Raw genomic sequence first — 20,735 nt, 5'->3', positions numbered from 1 at the left:
TAGACACAATTATATGAAGACACACACGCACGCACACACGCACGCAAGCACACACACACACACGCACACACACACACACACACACACACACACACACGCTTTGTGCTTCTAAACCTGACCTGACAGTTCTATCTCCACGAGCAGACTCTCAGGCTCTTGTTCTTTCCTCTTTCTTGTTCTCCCCTTTGTACCTTAATATATGTGTGTGTGCATTTACGCAGTTCAATATGAATGGCTATTCTATCCTAAGCCGTTCTCACACATGAATCTTGAACAATTTCAGGAGAATCGGGTCAGGAGATTTTCCACACTTGTACTTTCGCACAAGTAGCAGGGGGCAGGAAACAGTCCTTCCACGCTGTGAGTGTTACCTGTTTTGACTCACTGGCACAATATGAAATCCCACAGACTTTGGGTTCTCACATGCACCTCTGTCTAGTGATGTCTAAAAAGGTTCAGGGCTGCAGTGCCTGAATGAAGACAGCTTTGTTGAGTACAACATAGATTTGAAAAATGTCATTAATCATCTCCCTCCCCACAAGAATAAATAATAGTATGTGATTTTTTTTTTTTTTTTTATGAGTTTAGATAATGCCAAACTGACAAAGTTCATTGTTATTATATGTTTAAATTTCACATCATTATTATGTACAGTGAATTAGAGAAAAATTGGTAGGGTCAGTTCTAATGAATGAAATATCTAATTGCATCGCCCAAATTTCTTGAAATGCAAATTTCGAGGATAAAGGTATTACATTTTTGTCATCAAAGGTCCATGCTGAGATGATGCTGGCCTTAGGAACACTTGGAGGGAATTTCTCTTTACAGCTGCTACTAGGATTCACTGAGACTTAAGAATGATATGTTTGGAATTAAGTGGTCAAAGGTAAATGTCTCTGTGACCTTTTACTACATATGAGTCCGGACCAACACCGGATTTACACTACAACTTTAATGTTTGGCAGAAGCACACGGCCGAGGGGCAATAATTCCAGTTTCTTATAGTTGCACAGAAAAGTTCAGACTCCCTGTTGCATCATTTTATAGCCTGACAATGTTTGACATATTTGGTATCTTTGGAAACTCATTCAGAAGACCCTTATGAGTGAAAAAACAAGGGAACAGTTTACCCTGCCCGGGATAGGGTTACCGGGGCCCCACCCTGGAGCCAGGCCTGGGGAGGGAGCTCGAGGGAGAGCGTCTGGTGGCCAGGCATTAGCCCGTGGTGCTTGGCCGGGCGCAGCCCGAAGAGGTTACATGGGCCCGCCCTCCTGCAGGCCCACCACCCGCAGGAGGTGTCGTAGGGGTCGGGTGCAGTGTGTGTCGGGCGGTGGCCAAGGGCGGAGGCCCTGGCGGACCGATCCCTGGCTATCGAAACTGGCTATTGGGACATGGAATGTCACCTCTCTGGTGGGGAAGGAGCCTGAGCTAGTGCGTGAGGTTGAGAGATACCAGCTAGATATAGTTGGGCTCACCTCAACGCATGGCCTGGGCTCTGGAACCAGTCTCCTGGAGAAGGGCTGGACTCTGTTCCAGTCTGGAGTTGCCCTCGGTGAGAGGCGGCGAGCTGGGGTGGGTATTCTTGTATCCCCCCGGCTTGCTGCCTGTACGTCGGAGTTTTCACCGGTGGACGAGAGGGTAGTTTCCCTGCGCCTTCGGGCTGGGGAACGGGTCCTGACTGTTGTTTGCGCTTATGCGCCGAATGACAGTTCAGGGTACCCACCGTTTTTGGAGTTGCTGGGTGGGGTGCTGGAGAGTGCTCCATCTGGTGACTCCATAGTCTTGCTGGGAGACTTCAACGCTCACGTGGGCAATGACAGTGAGACCTGGAGGGGCGTGATTGGGAGGAACGGCCTGCCCGATCTGAACCCGAATGGTGTTTTGTTATTGGACTTCTGTGCAAACCACAGTTTGTCCATAACAAACACCGTGTTCGAACACAAGGATGTCCATAAGTGCACATGGCACCAGGACACCCTAGGTCGCAGGTCGATGATCGATTTTGTAATCGTATCATCAGATCTGCGGCCGTATGTTCTGGACACTCGGGTGAAGAGAGGAGCTGAGCTGTCAACTGATCACCACCTGGTGGTGAGTTGGATCAGGTGGCGGGGGAAGATGCTGGACAGGCCTGGCACACCTAAACGTATTGTGAGGGTGCGCTGGGAACGCCTGGCAGAAGCCCCAGTCCGGGAGATCTTCAACTCCCACCTCCGGCAGAACTTCGACAGCATTCCGAGGGAGGCTGAGGACATTGAGTCCGAATGGACCATGTTCCGCACCTCCATTGTTGAGGCTGCTGCTCAGAGCTGTGGCTGCAAGGTGGTTGGTGCCTGTCGTGGTGGTAACCCCCGAACCAGATGGTGGTCACCGGAGGTGAAGGGAGCCATCAAGCTGAAGAAAGAGTCTTATCGGGCTTGGTTAGCCTGTGGGACTCCGGAGGCAGCTGACAGGTATCGACAGGCCAAGCAGAATGCAGCTCGGGTAGTGGCCAAAGCAAAAACTCGAGTGTGGGAGGAGTTCGGTGAGGCTATGGAAAAAGACTTTCGGACGGCATCGAAGCGATTCTGGCAAACCGTCAGGCGACTCAGGAGGGGAAAGCAGTGCTTCACTCACACTGTTTATAGTGCGGGGGGGGTGCTGCTGACTTCAACTGAGGCTATAGTCGGACGGTGGAAGGAATACTTCGAGGACCTTCTGAATCCCACTGACACGCCTTCTGTAGTGGAAGCAGAGTCTGGGGATGAGGGGGATGACTTGACCATCACTGGGGGTGAGGTCACTGAGGTAGTTAAACAACTCCTTGGTGGCAGAGCCCCTGGGGTGGACGAGATTCGCCCTGAGTTCCTGAAGGCTCTGGATGTTGTAGGACTGTCTTGGTTGACACGCCTCTGCAACATCGCGTGGAGATCTGGGGCAGTGCCATTGGATTGGCAGACCGGGGTGGTGGTCCCCATCTTTAAGAAGGGAGACCGGAGGGTGTGCTCCAACTTTCGGGGTATCACACTACTCAGCCTCCCCGGTAAGGTCTATGCCAGGGTGCTGGAAAGGAGGGTGCGTCCGTTAGTCAAACCTCGGATTCAGGAGGAACAATGCGGTTTTCGTCCTGGTCGTGGAACGCTGGACCAGCTCTTTATCCTCTCAAGGATATTCGAGTGTGCGTGGGAGTTTGCCCAACCAGTCTACATGTGCTTTGTGGACTTGGAGAAGGCATTCGACCGTGTTCCTCGGGGTGTTCTTTGGGAGGTTCTGCGGGAGTATGGGGTGTCTGGCCCATTGTTGCGGGCCATTCAGTCCTTGTACAACCACAGTGAGAGCTTGGTCCGTATAGCCGGTAATAAGTCGGATTTGTTTCCTGTGGGTGTTGGACTCCGTCAGGGCTGCCCTTTGTCACCGATTCTGTTCATAATTTTTATGGACAGAATTTCTAGGCGTAGCCAGGTGGCGGAAGGCTTCTTCCTTGGTGGCCTCAGAGTCTCATCTCTGCTTTTTGCAGATGATGCGGTTCTGTTGGCTTCATCAGGGGGGGGCCTCCAGCTCGCAGTGGAACGGTTCGCAGCCGAGTGTGAAGCGGCTGGCATGAGAATCAGCACCTCTAAGTCTGAGGCCATGGTCCTCAGCCGGAAAAGGGTGGAGTGCCATCTCCGGCTCAGGAACGAGTTCTTGCCTCAAGTGGAGGAGTTTAAGTATCTCGGGGTCTTGTTCACGAGTGATGGGAGAAGGGAACGGGAGATCGACAGGCGGATCGGGGCTGCTTCTGCAGTGATGCGGACGCTGCACCGGTCCGTCGTGGTGAAGAGGGAGCTTAGCGTAAAAGCGAAGCTCTCGATTTACCGGTCGATCTACGTTCCTACCCTCACCTATGGTCACGAGCTTTGGGTAGTGACCGAAAGAATAAGATCGCGAATACAAGCGGCAGAAATGAGTTTCCTTCGAAGGGTGGCTGGCCTTTCCCTTAGAGATAAGGTGAGGAGTGCGGCCATCCGGGAGGGGCTCAGAGTAGAGCCGCTGCTCCTCCACATCGAAAGGAGCCAGTTGAGGTGGCTCGGGCATCCGATTAGGATGCCTCCTGGCCGCCTCCTGGGTGAGGTGTTCCGGGCATGTCCCACCGGGAAGAGGCCCCGTGGTAGACCCAGGACACGCTGGAGAGATTATGTATCTCGGCTGGCCTGGGAACGCCTTGGGGTCCCTCCGGATGAGCTGGAGGAGGTGGCTGGGGAGAGGGAAGCCTGGGCTTCTCTGCTTAGGCTTCTGCCCCCGCGACCCGGCCCCGGATAAGCGGAAGAAAATGGATGGATGGATGGATGGATGGAAACTCATAATGTTGACTAGAATTTAAATTGAACTTCTTTGAGTTTCAACAAAGCTCGGCTGCACAACATGCATCTGTAATGATGGGCCCAGGGAAAGGCCTGTAGAGTGCAGAGGTTAACAATTTTTTCCAGATCCATGGTCCTGGAAGAGATGCAGTGCCTGTGGTTTGCTGTGCCTGCCTCCCTCTACCTGGTCTAGACAGGACTGAAACACAACTTTCCGCCATTTCTTTCAGCCTTAGAGTCTGCCCAATGTTAGCGACTCCAGAGAGAGGCTGACCCACATATCTGTATATAACCCTCTATACCCCAACAGAAAAACTGCTTTAACGTGTCAATTATAAGTTAGCTTTACTTTAAAGATCACAAGTCTTATAAATTATATCTGACCATTTAGATTTATACATTTGTACATTTTATCTATTCTCCTCTTCTTCATCTGCCTCCTCCACCACTGCTCTCTCTCCTCCCTCCTCTCCACCTCATGCTCTTCCTCCTCACCTCAAGCCTCATCTCCTGAACTGAAATCAGGGCTCTAACACATGAACACATACATAAAGATGCTTATTTTCCCAATACTGTCACAATTACTGACTTTCAGCAGATCAGATGTGCGACCCTCCCATCCCCAAACAGCTCACAAGAGCCAGCTAAACAACAACAACTGGTTATAAGCTAATGTAATGTCAGCTAATGTTAGCTTCAAATGTTATAAAAATCCCACTTTCTCTCTGATGAACAGTTTGAATAAATTGTTTTGCATCTCACATTGTATGAAAGTGTATTTGTTCAATGTCCGAGTCATTAAACAATCTTAGATCCCCCTTGAAAAAAGTTTCAGTAATGCTGGCTAACAGCAGCTAACAGTGGCAAAACCAGAAGCAGTTAACGACGGAAAAGTTTTGGAAATCCACAACAACTCACCCCAGTATCTCTGTCATCGGTCAGAAGTTAGCTTCACTGACTCACGGACCTGTATCGAACTCCTTTCACAACGGGGATTATAAGGTAAACAGTGATCCGACTGCTTACACTTACTCGAAGACAAAGGGGTAACAATTTAAAACATCACTAAATATTTAATTGTCACAAATCTGTTTTTTTTTTTAATTATTATTTATTTATTTCTGACTTATTGCTGAGTGCTGATATTATTAAAATATGTTAAAATATAGTTGGTATAAAAACATTTTTTACACACAAAGTAGTAGAAGCACACTGGACATAGGCCATTACGGGGAAATGCAAGGCAGCCAGCTGCAGCCACTACAGGGGTGCAGAGGGTTAAACACGGGCAAATTTGGATTCACATTTATATAGAATTATGTTTGTGTAGTGTGCACGATAAAACATAATCACAAGCAAATAATTTCATTTCACAGGTACTAAAGTTTGTCATGTGGTGTCATGCGCACATTGCTCAAGAGTTGTCCACCATACTGGATGTGATACAACCACTGTTTGCTAGGGAAAAGTGTGTTTTAGCAGTGGTTCCCGGAGGTTGCTGGTTGTCACTAGGAAGGTGTTGCATCAAAAAAGTGATTGCTTTGTGTTTTAGCAGATTTCCACAATTACTTGTTGTGTTTCATGTTTGTCTACAAATACTTGCTAAATACAAGCACAGTAGTAATAAAACTTGAAAAAGCACAATCCAAACCAGAAATTGAGAAGGTTTGCCTTCAAAGTAAAGATTGTGCCTCAGTGATGCAGCCAACATGTTTCAAAAGGTGCAACTTTTACTTTGAAGGTGAACCTTCTCCTTTTCACTGTTTCACTGTAACCCAGAGAGTAGCTGGACAGTGTTTGTAGACAAGCAACCAAAGCAATTACAAGGTCGTTTTTGCCAACTGGTCAGGGAATATACAGCAGTGGTTGCCAGATGGTCGCAGACCAGTCTCTAGGCCTGTGTGACTGGGGCCCTATTCTCTTAATCCTACATTGTCACCATGATTGTCATACATCCAAAACCGCAGACAAGTTAACGTCGCGTGGTTAGTGGTCTTAAAAACTTCAATTAATTCCTCACGTGTAAATTCAACAACCAGCATGCATCACGTATGCAAGTGTCTGCTTGGCAAGACACTTTCTCAGGCAGCTGTGCTCTCGATGCTGAATTGCGCTCATGTAAATCACTGACTTTTTTTCTGACTTTTGACAGTTTGGAGTGCGGAGCACAAAAGCAGAATGGCCTTAATGTGACTGGTCACTTTCAAAGCAGTGAGGCTACAACCTCTGTGATTTAAGCGTAATTTATGGTCCTGCAGATGTGTCCATCTGCACACGCATTTTCATTTGGACAGCAAACAGAGAGGGGTTTTCATTACTGTGCAGTCCTCCAAAATCCCAGCTGGACTTAAGGTGACCTACAGGTGACCTATGTGTCAGTCAAATGCTGATTGGTTGACAAGGGGCTGGAATAGGAAAAACTGGGAGAAATGTGAAAAAAAATAATCAAAAACTCAAAATAAAGCATCAAAAGCACATACAGGGGCTGCAGTGAGCACTTTTCATTGTTTTAATACTTCATTGTTGAATGTTATAACTGCACTCTTTTCTGCGGCTGGCTGATGGACCAACAACAGCAAAAGCAAGAGCAGCCCACAGACTGGTTGCATTACACTGTCCCCAACTACAACAAACACTCTCTGGTGCTCTGTCTTAAACTAAGTTACACAGTGACAGCAACATATGTGTGTTTTATACAATACATTTGTTTACAGTTTGGAAAAGGAAGTTTTCTGAATTAACTATCAAGAGTGATTTCTTTGGTATCACTGAATTACATTAATGCTGTAGAAATCTTAAAAACTGGAGAAAAACTGGAGAATTCGAAAGCAAGTTCTGAAGCCTTCACACTCCCGTCCCATTAGTCTGTTGTACAGTATCACATACCTTATTATGATTTTTTTTTTTTAAAAACATAACGAGGATCAGGAAAGAAAGTGAGAACCAGGATTTAGCAATTATAACTTTAAAGGTCGATGTCCTTCATAGGAATTTCATTATGCAAGTGGCAATGAATACCTGCACCTGTGAAATGAAATTATTTGCTCTTGATTATATTTTATCTTGCACGCTCCTCTGTACCTCTGATACATCAGAGCATTTCATTGCTACTTTCCTCCTAATGTGGTATTCATGTTCATTTCGTGAATGAAGTATCTGCTCTGCTACTTTATGTATATATTCTTTATTTTTATTAGCTTTCTAGAGGAGCTAATAAAAATGACACTGACGCTGGGTGGCAGTAATACACCGACTCCACTGCTGGCAGTGGAGAAGAAAAAGAATGACAATTTACACTGCTCAAAAAAAAAATAAAATAAAGGAATGCTTTTTAATCAGGGTACAGCATTGAGTCAATTAACCCTCTGGGATATTGATCTGGTCAGTTAAGTATCAGAGGGGGGTTGTTTATCACGTTCAGCTGCTTTGATGTTAATGAAATTAATAAGCCCCAAAACAGGAATGATTTTACAGGTGGAGCCCACTGACATTTTTCCCTTCCTTGTCTTTTCTGACTATTTTTTCACTAGTTTTCCATTTGGTTAGGGTCAGTGTCACTACTGGTAACATGAGGCAATACCTGGACCCTACAAAGGTTGCACAGGCAGTCCAACTCCTTTGCCATTGCCAGAAGGTTTGCTCTGTCTCCCAGCACAGTCTCAAGAGCACTGAGTAGATTCCAGGAAACAGGCAGTTACTCTCGGAGAGCTGGACAGGACCGTAGAAGGTCCTTAACCCATTGGCAGGACCAGTAGCTGCTCCTTTGTGCAAGGAGGAACCAGCTTAGCACCACCAGAGCCCCACAAAATGACCTCCAGCAAGCCACTGATATGAATGTCTCTGACCAAACAATCAGAAACAGATTTCATGAGGGTGGCCTGAGGATCTGATGTCCTCCAGTGGGCCCTGTGCTCACTGCCTGGCACTGTGAAGCCTGATTAGCATTTGCCATAGAATACCAGAATTGGCAGGTCCACCACTGGCACCCTGTGCTTTTCACAGATGAGAGCAAGTTCACCCTGAGCACATGTGACAGACGTGAAAGGGTCCAGAGAAGCCGTGCAGAACATTATGCTGCCTGTAACATTGTTCAGAATGACTGGTTTGGTGGTGGGTCGGTGATGGTCTGGGGAGGCATATTATGGAGGAACACACAAACCTCTACAGGTTAGGCAAGAGCACCCTGACTGCCATTACACTGTAAACCCGGATAAGTTGAATCTACTTAAAAAAACCAAGGTAACTCGTTGCCTTAAATTTTTTAAGTAATGAAACAGTTCATTTAACTCAGCCTGTTAAGTAAGCACTATTCCATTTCCAGTTGAACTAAATTGTATGTTCTAATTGACCAAACTTATCTTTTATAGTTCATGAAAAAATAAAATGTCTTTTGATCAATCAATTCCCCCTATCCTTTTCATGGTTGTGTGGGGGTGGTGGGGGCTGGAGCCTATCCCAGCTGACAAGGCAGTAAGATGCAGGGTACACCCCGTACAGGTCACCAGCCTGTTGCAGGGCTGACACAGACAACCATTCACACCCGTGGGCAATTTAGAGAAACCAATTAACCTAACCCCAGTAACTGCATGTCTTCAGATTGTGGGAGGAAACCCACACAGACACAGGGAGAAATTGCAAACTCCACACAGCAAGAGTCCCAGGTTAAGGTGGAATTGAACCCAGACTATCAGATAGCTATTCTAGTTGTGAGGCAGCAGTGCTAACCACCATGTCACTATGCTGCCCAGTAACACAAATATTTTTTACAGTGTTGAACTGTGTCTGTTTAAATTTGGTAAATAAACAAACATGATAAAACTCAGCCCTGCTGAACACTGGTACATTAACATTTACAAATAACATTTGTGAACAAAAACACCAAATGTCTACTATTCCAAACAGCAAGAGGCCTGGGCCAAGCCGGAATTGAACCCAGACCTTCTAGATGGCATTATACCTGTGAGGTAGCACTGCTAACCAGCATGCCACCATGCAGCTGTACATTAATCCAGTCTGTTAAAACTGGTATAAACTAGATCTTTAGCAGATGCAAAACTTGATGATATTAAGTTGTTTAAACTCAAACACATAATTACAATAAGATAGACCATCAAAAAGTACAGTCTACTCAGCATTAACAAGTAATGTTCACATTCTAGGCAATTTTAAATAATATGAACTCAATATTTTTAAGTGGAATCAAAATCTGGGTTTACAGTGTAGGTATTGGGATCAAATCCTTGGACCCATTGTCAGACCCTACGCTGGTGCAGTGGATCCTGGGTTCCTCCTGGTGCACGACAATGCCCGGCCTCATGCAGGCAGTTCCTTGAGGATAAAGGAATGGATACAGTTGACTGACCTTCACGCTCATCTGACCTAAATTTGGGACATGATGTTTAAGTCCATCAGCCACCAGGTTGCACCTCTGACTGTGCAGGAACTCAGTGACGCCCTGGTCCAGATCTGGGAGGAGATCGCCCAAGACTCCATTCGTCATCTCATTAGGAGCAAGCCCTGACATTTTCAGGCATCCATACAAGCACGAGGGAACCTTGCAAGCTAATGAGTATCATTTTGAGTTGCTGCAATGAAATTTTGACAAAATGGACTAGCACATACTATACAGTCGTCCCTGGCTATATTGCAGCTTCACTGTAAAATGATTTTTCTGTATCGCTGAGTTTTCGCTATATTGCAGGTATTTCATCAGCAGATGAATACCATACTGTACAAAATGTAAACACAGTACTAGGGCTGCATAAAACGATTATTTTAGTAATCGAGTATTCTATCGATTATTCCAGCGATTAATCGAGTAATCGGATAAGAAATACTTTTTTTTATTAACAGTTTATCTGCATATTTTAACTTCCGTAATGCAGTTTCTCGCCATGTGAACAAACAGCGGTGAATGGAGCAGCTACAAAGTTCTCTTTTCTTCACCTTAACACTTGCTGATCAGGTGCTTGATGAAGGACCTCCAGCTGTTTCACAGATTTAATGGTGGTTACTAAAAGAAAAAGCTGCTGTTTTGGACGCTGGAAAAACGTTTCCTTTTTCACTACTTGAGCTCACCGTCACAGCTTCGCCTCTTTGCGCTTGCGCAGTTAAAACCGTTGCCTGCTATGAGTGTTTTGAAAAACTAGTGGCTGCGGGAGCCATGGCGCATGTGTGAGTAATGGTGTAATGCTTTGTATTCACAAGCATTCTCGAAAATACGTTTCTACTGCAGGTCTACATTTAGTCACTAATAAGGGATTAAAGTATAAAAAATATTTTGAAGGAGCCCCTCGGTCCTGGTACAGAACCATCGCTAGTGCTAATGGCCCGCGCTCGCTAGCAAACCAGTTCTGGTAGCTACAGCTGAAGTAAAGACAAAAATAGCAGTTGAAATTCTCAGCGAGCACAACACACACAGACACACAGAGAGCAGTGGAGGCGTGGAAATGCATGTCAGCGACAGTTGCCACCCGTCCCGTAAAGTACGGAACACGGCATGTTACGGAGCCGTATTCCACGGAGTCCCGTAACATACGGGGTTCTGTATTTTACGAGACAGGTGGCAACTCTAGATGATCCACTCTGTGTTAAATGAAATCCATCGCAGCGACGGAGAGCTTTTTAGAATGTGTGCTTGTGTATACGTGAGTGATTCACACTCCAGTCCAGTAGGTGGCGGTAATGCAGTTCTATGTTGGTTTGCCAGCCCCCAATAAACCCACAAAAAACGTCAGCACTAATGCTGCTAATGCTAGTGAGGAGCGCCGCTTACACCGAGACAGCTGAGCGCTGCAGAGTTTAAACGAAGCATCGACACAGTAAATTTGTGTCGATAAATTTTTAGAATCGATTTAATCGAGTTAATCGATGAATCGTTGCAGCCCTACACAGTACTGTATGCCACTACTGCTTGTGCAAGTATGCCAACGTGAGATTGTACATGGCACACTATTGGTTGATGGAATGGAAGGCGGCCAACCACAGCACTGTGTTCTGTATCCTGGGTGCCGATTGACTCAGTGACCGTAGCATCGGTCTGTTTGCTCTCCCGCACTGTGCCCATACGTTCAGCATCTCTCCTTGTCCACTTAACATCGACGTCTGATCGCTGTGCATCGTGCAGCTCTGCGGTGTTGTGTTTTTGTGAAATTTTTGTGTCTAAGACTTATGGAGTGTTTATAAAAGTGTGGGAAAGGTTAATAGGAGAGTGGGAAAGGTTTATAGGAGTGTAGGAAGGGTTTATAAAGCCTTAAAATATATATAAATAATATAATAAATATACCGACGCTACTTTGAGGAGTTTCATGTATGGTGGGGGTCTCTGGAACTTAACCTCGGTGAGAGATCACGGTACATAATTAGCTGTTGGGCTGGCTGTGGCTCAGGTGCTGGAGTAGAGCGTTTACCAATTGAAAGGTCAGTGGCTTGATCCCTGATTCCTCCAGTCCACATGCCGAGGTATCCTTGGGTAGGTACTGAACCTTAAGTTGCCCCCCCAGCATGAGTATGTGTGTGAATGTTAGAAAGTGCTTAGGCCTAGATAAAAGCACTGTATGAATGTGTGTGATTGGGTGAGTGAGACTTGTAGTAAGAAAGCGCTTTGAGTGCTCAGCTGAGTAGAAAGACCCTAAATAAATATCAGTCCATTTATTTCTAGATGTTCTGAGTGATGATCATTTTACTACATGTACACTCTGTATTTAACTGCATGGTCATGCAGTCCTCAGGCTCGTGTATATACAGTATATGCTGGGTTTTCATTTGTGACAAAGTATGTGTGTATATGCATGAATATAAGTGTGTGTGTCATGAAGTGAGACAGGCCAGCGGTAGAACGGTAGAATACAGTATTCAGTGCAGATTAAATGAGGGTTTTGTTCAGTTTGCTCCAGATGTTGAGTCTGTGTGTTTTATTTTTACATTCTTGGCCTGCAGCCCATATATATTTTGGAATGGGCAAGGAGTAATAATATCAGTGGAAAATGCTGCGGTCTGGTACCTTTTAAATAACATTTCCTCCTTTTTCTGCTGCTGTCCTGTTTTTCTTTCCATGTTGTCTTTTATTTGGGAATGAGCTTTGAGAGGTGATGTTTAGAAAAGCGCTGAAATGAAACTGGCTGCAGGGTTCAGGGAATCACTGGAGATCTCTCCATGAACGCACACACACGTGCACAGATCACGTAGAAACCACACACACACACACACACACACACACTGTTTCTGCTGTTAAATTCAAAGAGTGGGGAAAGAGGAAGAAGTTTAGTTCCTAAATGAGAAAGGTCACACAGGCGGTCTTACGTTATATGGTGGCTCTCTTTAGGTGGTGCGTAGTGGGAGATGCAGTTGTACTAATATTTAGCTCCGTCCCCTTGGCCGGTAGAAGGAATTATACCAAAAGTGCTCAGGGACCCACATTTTGGACTTACGGTTCTTTTATTTCTGATTTATTTCAGAACAAATCTGGGCCGAAGCAGCCTAAAATCTGCACTAGAGCAGTTAATGGAGTTGTAAAGTTGGGGTAGGCTCCAGGGAAATATAACCACAAGATTTAAAAAGTTCTCTCTGGCTGTCAGTCTGTATGCACGTATCTCTCTCTTTCTGTCCTGTGGTGGGGCCACCCCTGTTTGAAAAACCTCAGTTCATAGTCAAAAAAAGAAAGATTGCCCTGTATTTGTGCACAGTACAGCACGATTGACTTCTGTGTTCGTAGATTTTTCATGATAGAATATAGAGTGCGTGAACCCAAAAGATCAACTAAAGTAATATTAACACGTGTCTGTTTCTCAGTATTTGACTTTCTTAGAATTGCTCTTTAGATTATTTTCTACACTGACTTGCTTGTTATGTAATGTTTGTTTATTTTCTGGCCTTGAAATTTTTTTTGTGCATTTATGTGATATCAAGTGCAAAGAGCACTGTGCACAAACTGTTTCCTGTACAATGCCATTGTCCAGCACTAATGGATTCAGCGAATCACATCCAAGCCAGTAGAAGTGTTTAAACTGATTTTTTTTTTTTTTAAAGGAAGAAACATCAGGAAATCAGTGCGGATGTGTTTATGGATTAGCACAAATGATTTTTACAGTATCTGTTGTCCATAGCAACTTTGCCTGGAAAATCATTTGAAGGCGCAGCAGGAGATGTTGATTTGGAAAGTGCCATGCCAGAGCACATCACCATTATCTGACAGGCCGCTGTGTTTACCTTCAGTGTCCAACAGCCTCCAACAAAGTAACCCCAATCACTGCTGCTACATACAGGAGCAGACTGTAACAGTAACTCAGGCCAGGAATTTGACTACATCCCAGGACACATTGTACACACAAATCACCAGAATCCTAGTTTTATACTGTATGTTAACTCTGTGTTTTACTGTAATCTGTCCCAGAATAGTTTTGTAGGGTGAAATTTATTCACATTACAAAACATTTTAGCCTAACCAACAGGCCTAGTTTTCATGATAGATTACAGGGTCACCTGCAAAAGCTTATTAAGGATTAGCTCAAACGTTCAAAAGATTTCTTTATATTTAGGCATCAAGTATATTTAAATACACACACACACACATACACACTTCCACTGAAAATGAACTTCAGTGTCAACATGTAAAGAGGCCAATGCTACAGTCACACTAGCAAAAACAGTGGTTGGAGACACCTGCACACACAAAAAAATTATTGCCATGTGCAATAAACTTGCAATCTTGTTGCCTTTGATGTGGATGTTTCTAAGATGGGGATCGGGCATGTGACCACTCACAGTCAGTTGCTGTCTTCAGAGCAACTTCGGTGCATCGAGACGGTGATAAAAAAAAGTCAGCAAGATGAATCAATCTGCTATCAGTTTGCGACTCAATGGGATCAGGTTGGGAATTAATACAGCGATGAAATAATACAGTGATAAACTGGATCATTTCTGTTGCAAATCATCCACAAATAGTGACATAGTTGCTGCAGGATGGTAATCTACCTGCAAAATAAGTATAAGTGTGTATATGTGTGCCTTGTGTTTTTGATTAATGAAGTCAATGATTTATATCTCAGCACTTAACTGTGTTTGTGATGAGGGTGTTTCTCTTTTTTTAGTCTCTCCCACTGATTGAGTTCTTCTGACGCTCAATTTTATGGGGTGACCTGTCTAAATGTTTTCTGCAGAGAAGCAGGTGGATGTTACAAGTGCACACCTTTGTGCACCTTCTGAGGCCCAGCTGAAGCCACCAAGAAACCACCAGTGCTCTGCATTGCCTGTTGTAATTGAAATTATTATTCACCACACCTACCGATTTATAGTCAACGTCAGCCAGCCCGTGTTGCACTTCTGAACATAGCAATTGAGCCAAAATACCAGGTTCCCTTGAAGAGCTAAAACTTTGCACTAGTATATGTAATTGTGCTCCAGCAGTTAAAATACTGACCAAAGTATTTCATAGTTTGTTATGGAAGGCAGAAAGACAAAAGAGTTGTGCCAAACTGATTACTCCCAGCTCAGGAATATTCCTGCATTCATTGCCCTGCTTTCTTTTCCAGTGGTTTTAGAAGGACAACCAAGTTATCAAAATTGTGCAGTGGTTAAGCAATGACCAGCCCCTAAAAGAGAAGAGTGTATTGAAAAGAGAAGAAGAGCAACTCTCAACTTCCATGGCGTGGAGCGAGTTGAATGAGTGTTATTGAATGAGAAAAGGGAGAGGTGTTGCTGCACTCATAGTCTGCCTAGGACAGAAACGGTGGGAGGGTGGTGGGGCAAAGGTCAGCAAAGAGGAGTAACGGTGGGGGGTGGGGGTGGGGGTGGCGAAGGATGAGGGAGTGAGAAAGAGACAGCATCTGGAACCAGAGCCTTTCCCAGCCATGTTACATTTGTTTAGTCTAAAAGATGAGTGCAGGGGAGCAGCAGAAAGAAATGTAAGGCCAAGAGAATTAAAGCATTCAGTAACAGAGAGAGGAAGGAGAGAGCAAATATGAATGCTTGTGTGTGTTCAGGTCTTTGTGTCTTTTATGTCATACAAGTACTGCATACTTCTAGAAGTGGAAATGAAGCTCCACTTCTTCATGGAGCTTCATTTCAGCAGTTTGTGTATTGCCTTTTGTTGTGATTTGCATTCCTGATTTTAATGCCGACACCCAGATATGTAGTGACCACTCCCCGAAACCCTTTTAAAAATGAAGCGAGCCGTTGCAAGCAAAATGTTTCATCAGACAGATGTAAAATTCACCATTCATGACGCTATTATCCAAAAACTAATTGGGATGCTGCGAATAAAGATGATGATGCCCAGATGGACAGAATGGATAATTACTTCATGAAGCAAATTTACAGAACAGAGCTTTCAGACAGTGTGGTTAAACGTGGGAAACCTTACTGCTGTACTTGCAGTCACCTTGTACTGACAGAGGTCTAAACTGCAGAAATAAGATTCAAGGCAAAAAAAGATATTGTTTTAAGGTATGCTGTTTTAAGGTATGTGTGTGCTTGTTTAGTGTGTCCAATGCTCTCACCTCTCTCCTCCCCCTTTGCACCATATTAAGGCTTCAAGGGAGGTCAGCTCCTCTTGACCTCTGCGTTCCACAGCAAGGCACCATAGCTGGGCCACACACACATATGCACCCAAACACTTCACGGACAAAGACACCATACCCACACGCACACATATGCGGTGTCTCACCTCATAAACACCCTACTAAAAACATTAGAAGCATTGCTATAAGCAGATGCCTCAATATTTCTCTATGGTTTTTTTTTTTAAGAAAAAAAAGGAAGAAAGAGGAGAGAGCTGCTTTTGAAACCAAGGTGTGCCGAGACATATGTCATAAGGAAAACGAGCAGTAGAGAGAAAGAGAGAGATCATGCATCTAAAGTCATCCAGAACAGAGGTCAGTATTTTCACCTATCAGGGTGTCCCGAAGCCTTCGTTTTGTAGAATGTACAAACACAGCTTTGTTTGGCTGGAATTTGGTTGTGTGCTCCATGAGCATTCCCCGGCCCCTCACTCAATGACCTTTGGCCTCTAGATACACACAAACACATGCACACACAGTGATATGTGGGGATTTCTAGGTTATACAGTGCACAACAACAACAGGCACAGCCAGACAGGACATGAGCTGAAACTGAGCTGGAACTGAGCTCAATGCCAGCTTTTATTCCCTAATAAGCTTCTTCTGGGTTTGTCCATGCATACAGTAGCACTGTGTCTCAGCTCTGATACCTCTGTTAGTACAGTACACTCCCATGTGGTACACTAGGTGCTGCGCTTACTTGTGTAGTGTGGAATTTTAACAGGGTAGTGGTGTCTCAGCTCAAACACGGCAAACTGTGCACTTGGCGCATAACGTAATCGCAACCTTTGACTGTGATCGTCTTGTTCGCTGTGAGACGATCACAAACGACACTGCGACACATTTAACTGCTGTTTGCCGGCTAGCAGTGGCATTACAAACATCAGCTCTGACAGAGTACCTTCCACAGTCAACTTTTTGAACGTTACAGGTACACAATCCAGGCGCTTGTTGTGCCTTTCATGCAACCACACACTCAAAATAGTAAGCGTTCCCATGGAAGCATGCAATCAGAGGCAGGGCTTGTGTGTGTTTTCTGCATGTGCATTTGTTTGAGATGTAGTTTGTGTGAAGGCTGATATGGTAAGTGACAACAATTTATAGGAAATTGCAGCTGGGGACCTATTGAACAGAGTAAAGTGAGTTTTTTTGTGTGTTTTTTGATGCCAATCTATATGGCTCCATGACCTGTGGCCCGGAGTCTTGTCTGTGACCTCATCAAAGAGAGACGAGAAAACAAGCATCCCTCTTGAGGATGGCGGTCATTCATCATTCCATCTTTGTCCCTTTTTAGAGCCTTCTGTCCGTCATGAGGAGAAATCAATGTCTTAAAAGGATGGAAAGAGACACAAAGATACAGACACAAAGGGCACACTCGCCCTCACACATGCACACGCTCTGCCATAACGAAGCACAAAGAGGGAGAATCTGTGCGCAGCGCTACTTTATGAGTTTTCTGTGAGGCTGAAGCCATTGTTTGTACTCAAGGCACTTGACCTTGTTAAGAAAGGAATGAAACAATTTTGCAGCACTGCATTTAGAACCTCAAAAATGGACTGGTCTCATTGTCCACACTGAAAGTTGTTTATGACATGAGAATGTTCTTTGAATGTTTTGTGTACATATTAGGTAAAATGACTGCAGTTTTATTTCTTGGGTACAGTACTCAGATTTATCTTCCGCATTGGGTTTTTCACGACTGTAGCAGATAAAGATATGTGATTAAAACACCTCCAACTATTTTTTTTTTATTATTATTGTGTGCGTGTTGGTGGCTGTTAACAAACAAAACTCAGAACCGCTGAGTTAGCCAATTATTATTATTATCTATCTTCATCCAGCAAATATTTGCTATTGGTTGTGGTGGTATGCTTTGGAATTTGTGAAGTTTTTCACATGCTGAGAAATGTTTTGTCTCAGTGTTTGTTGTAATTACAGAATAATCTACTGTGTTTGCACTTTATTTTTATTTTAGTGTTAAATGATTACTTTTAGTTATTTCTTGGAAACACGTATATGCTTTATTTATGTATGCATGATGGTTACACAGTTTACAATATGTCTCTGAAACAAATAAACTAGGGAGTTTTATTCCTTGAAATAACAACCAGCTGGGAAATATAAACTGCACTGAGGGAAAGATCTCTGCCATGCCTACAGGAACGTGAATTTGTTTTCTTCAGTATTAAGTGTGAAAGAGTTAACAAAACCTCTATAGACAGTATATGGAGAAAAAAAATGGATGTAGCCTCTGGGTCTGAAAAGTAAAGCAAAAGTAAAAGCAAGTACATTCTTCTTAGTGGCCAGCAGGGGGCGACTTTTCAGGGTGACAAAAGAAGTCAGCTTGTATTAAAGCATTAGAGGTAGCATTCTGGGAACCTCTTGGCTACTCTGTTGACGTAACTTGAGATGTGCAGCCAGAGATTAAATAACACTAAAATATTTTGACATTTTGGCAAATACCATCCCCCGTTTAAGCTCCATGATAACTGCTTACCTGCAACAAAAGAGAAAAACAAGCTCAAACGTGATTGGTCAATAGAACTTGGACTAACAAGTGGACTACAAAGGAGAAACATTCCAGTATGAAAAATCCCACCCTTACCTTTAGATTCTGCAAATTCATATGCAGATTTCTGCTAATAGAGATTAATGAGAAAATTACCCTGCTTTGCACTTGATTTATTACTTCAATAAACATTTTTTTTTCTATTGAATTTGTGGTCTCATTTGTTTTCTTCAGTGCAGCATGATGTTCATTTTCTAAGCCTTGATACCATCCAGAGTAAAATAAATGATAAAGTAGGTATTTTTATGTCTAAATTAGGACTCCTCTGAAAATGAATGTTTTTTCACATAACAATAAATGTAATAAATAAAATCCTTGATTGAAAACTTTATGAGTGTACTCTAACACTTTGAAATTTTCTTTATTATTGCTAGGCACATTTTAAAATGGATTCATTTCATTCTTTTTCCGTGAATCTGCACACACTACTCTGCAATGACAATGCCAAGAGCACATTTTTTTTATTTTGGAGTGTTTTGTTCATTTGTTGAAATGTAGTTCAATACAGTTCAGTTCAGTTTTATATATATTGCCAAATCACAACAGACAGTCACCTCAAGGTGCTTTACATTGTAAGGTAAAGCCCATACAATAATTACAGAGAAAACCCATCAATCAGATGACCCCCTATGAGCAAGCGCTTGGCGACAGTGGGAAGGAAAATCTCCCTTTGAACAGGAAGTAACCAATGGCAGAATCAGGCTCAGGGAGGGGCCGTCATCTGCTGTGACTGGTTGGGGCTGAGGGAAGAGAGACAGGACAAAAGACATCCGGTGGAAGAGAGCCAGAGATTAATAATAACTCATGATGAGTGGAGTATAAACACCAAAAAGGAAGGTTCAAGCCTAATCTTAAAAATCGAGAGGGTGTCTGTCTCCCAAGCTGGTTCCACAGAAGAGGGGCCTGAAAGCTGAAGGCTCTGCCTCCCATTCTACTCCCACAAGTAAGCCAGTATTCTGAGAGCGACTCTGTTGGGGTGATATGGTACTGTGAAGAAGAAGAAGAAGAAGAAGAAGAAACAGCCTTTATTGTCCCACAGAGGGGAAATTTGGGTGTAACAGCAGCCGCAGTTATTATAAATATAAATAAAGATATAATAATTCACACTATTAAGAAAAGAATATATATAAAATCAACAAACAATATTAACCTTAATACTACTACTAATAATAATAACACTATATACAATGTACATGATGTGCCTGTGTGTTGAACCTTAACAGGCCGGACTATTTACAGTATATTATATATTATCCTACATTGTGTAGGCTATTGTGGTTTTTGTTGGGAGCAGTGATGATTATAAAGTCTTACAGCTGCTGGGAGGAAGGATCTGCGGTAACGCTCCTTTGTGCATTTAGGATGCAGCAGTCTGTCACTGAAGGAGCTCTCCAGCTCAGCAACAGTTTCATGCATGGGATGGGAGACCTTGTCCATCAGTGATGTTATTTTGGTCAGAGTCCTTCTGTCTCCCACCACCTGCACTGAGTCGAGAGGACATCCTAGGACAGAGCTGGCTTTCCTGATGAGCTTGTCTATCCTCTTCCTCTCAGCTGTAGACAAGCTGCTGCTCCAACATACTGGTGCATAGAAGATGGCTGATGCCACCACAGAGTCATAGAAGGTCTTCAGGAGTGTCCCCTGCACTCCAAAAGACCTCAGCCTTCTCAGCAGGTAGAGTCTGCTCTGACCCTTCCTGTAGAGCGCATCAGTGTTGTGAGTCCAGTCCAGTTTATTGTTTAGGTGAACACCCAGGTACTTATAAGAGTCCACTATCTCAATGTCCACTCCCTGGATGTTCACCGGTGTCCGTGTGGTGGGTCTGCGCCTGCGGAAATCCACCACCAGCTCCTTGGTTTTAGCGGCGTTGATCAGGAGGTGGTTCCGCTGGCACCAGTCCACAAAGTCCTGAGTCCAAAGTCCTGAGTCCTGTGGGGTCTTTAAGAAAAGGTGGGACCTGATTATTCAAGGCCTTGTATGTAAGAAGAAGGATTTTAAATTCAAGAAGAGCATCTCTGAACACACAACACTTGAAACCTTGGAGCAGATTGGCTGCACCAGCTGAAGACCACACTGGGTGCCACTCCTGTCAGATAGGAAGAGAAAATTACTACGATTCATCCAGGTTCACCAAAATTGGACAGTAGTTGATTGGAAAACTGTTGCCTGTTCAGAGGAGTCTTAATTTCTACTGCAACATTTGGATGGTAGGATCGGAATTTGGTATAAACAACATAAAAGCATGGATTCATACTGCCTTGTCTCAGTATCAGTGGTTCAGGCTGGTGGTGG

Source organism: Archocentrus centrarchus, chromosome 5 (assembly GCF_007364275.1).
Source record: "Archocentrus centrarchus isolate MPI-CPG fArcCen1 chromosome 5, fArcCen1, whole genome shotgun sequence".
NCBI lineage: Eukaryota > Metazoa > Chordata > Actinopteri > Cichliformes > Cichlidae > Archocentrus > Archocentrus centrarchus.
Note: the sequence above shows the minus strand (reverse complement) of the source record.